The sequence below is a fragment of the Parus major genome, unplaced genomic scaffold (genome assembly GCF_001522545.3).
Source record: "Parus major isolate Abel unplaced genomic scaffold, Parus_major1.1 Scaffold1026, whole genome shotgun sequence".
Lineage (NCBI taxonomy): Eukaryota > Metazoa > Chordata > Aves > Passeriformes > Paridae > Parus > Parus major.
Window position 1 is genome coordinate 6,105 of NW_015379898.1, and position 1,308 is coordinate 7,412.

At 41.4% G+C, this 1,308-nt stretch overlaps 1 long non-coding RNA gene across 1 annotated transcript in view; it reads left to right on the forward strand.

Moving 5' to 3' along the window:
- LOC107199551 overlaps positions 1 to 961 on the forward strand; it is a 6,806-nt gene extending 5,845 nt beyond the window's left edge. Inside the window, exon 4 of the long non-coding RNA XR_001519237.3 lies at positions 909 to 961. This is a non-coding gene — a long non-coding RNA (uncharacterized LOC107199551). The remainder of the gene's footprint in view (positions 1 to 908) is intronic.
- The last annotated feature ends 347 nt before the right edge of the window (positions 962 to 1,308 follow it).

Genomic DNA, 1,308 nt, shown 5'->3' on the forward strand with positions numbered 1-1,308 from the left:
TCCCACAGAAATCAGGGAATTCTTTCAGGAAAACTGGGATTTTTTTCCCATAGAAATCAGGGAATTCCCACAGGAAAACTGGGAATTCTTTCCCATAGAAATCAGGGAATTCCCACAGGAAATCAAGGAATTCCCTCAGGAAAACTGGGAATTCTTTCCCACAGAAACCAGGGAATTCTCTCAGGAAATCAGGGAATTCCCTCAGGAAAACTGGGAATTCCCACAGGAAAACTGGGAATTCTTTCCCACAGAAATCAGGGAATTCCCACAGGAAAACTGGGATTTTTTTCCCATAGAAATCAGGGAATTTCCTCAGGATATCAGGGAATTCCCAAAGGAAAATTGGGAATTCTTTCCCATAGAAAACAGGGAATTCTCTCAGGAAAACTGGGAATTTTTTCCCACAGGAAATCAGGGAATTCCCTCAGAAATCAGGGAATTCCCTCAGGAAAACTGGGAATTCCCTCAGGAAAACTGGGAATTTTTTCCCACAATAAAACAGGGAATTCTCTCAGGAAATCAGGGAATTCCCACAGGAAAACTGGGAATTTTTTCCCATAGAAATCAGGGAATTCCCAAAGGAAATCAGGGAATTCCCAAAGGAAAATTGGGATTCTGGAGCCTCCAGCCAGGCTCTTCCTGAACTTTCATTCCCAATTTTTTGGGGGAATTCCCATCCCTTCCCTGGAATTCTTTTCCCTCCAATCCCATTCCCAAGGAAATCCAGGTGATTTTTTTTTTCCCCCACCCCAAAAACTCCCCAAATTCCTCTCTGAGCTTTCCCAAACCTCCAAATCCCAAGGAAAAAATCCCCAAAATCCTCGGGAATGGGAGCAAATCCCAAAAAAATCCCACCTGGAGCAGCCTCTGGAGCATCCCTGATTTTTTTTCCTGATTTTTTTTTCCAGGATCCAGGAGAAAAAAGTGGTGAAAATCTCCTCAGAAATCTCCCAGATGGAGGTAAAATTCCCTGATCCCGATTTTCCAGAATTTTTTGGGAATTTTTCCAGCCTTGGAATCATCCCAGACCAGGCTGGAACCTCCTGGGATGGGGAAATTCCAGGAAAATTGGGATTTTTTTGGATTTTGGGATGGAATTCTCACCTTTTTCCACCTTTTTTTCTTTCTTTTTCCCATTTTTTTCCTTTATTTTCCCACCTTGATTCTCCTTCCTTTTCCCTCCTTTTATTCCCAATTTTTTCCACATTATTTTTCCTTCTTTTCCTGTTTTTTTTAATCTTTTTTCCACTTATTTTCTTTCTTTTCCCCATCCCAATTTTCCCCTGGAAAAATCCCAAATTTTCTTTC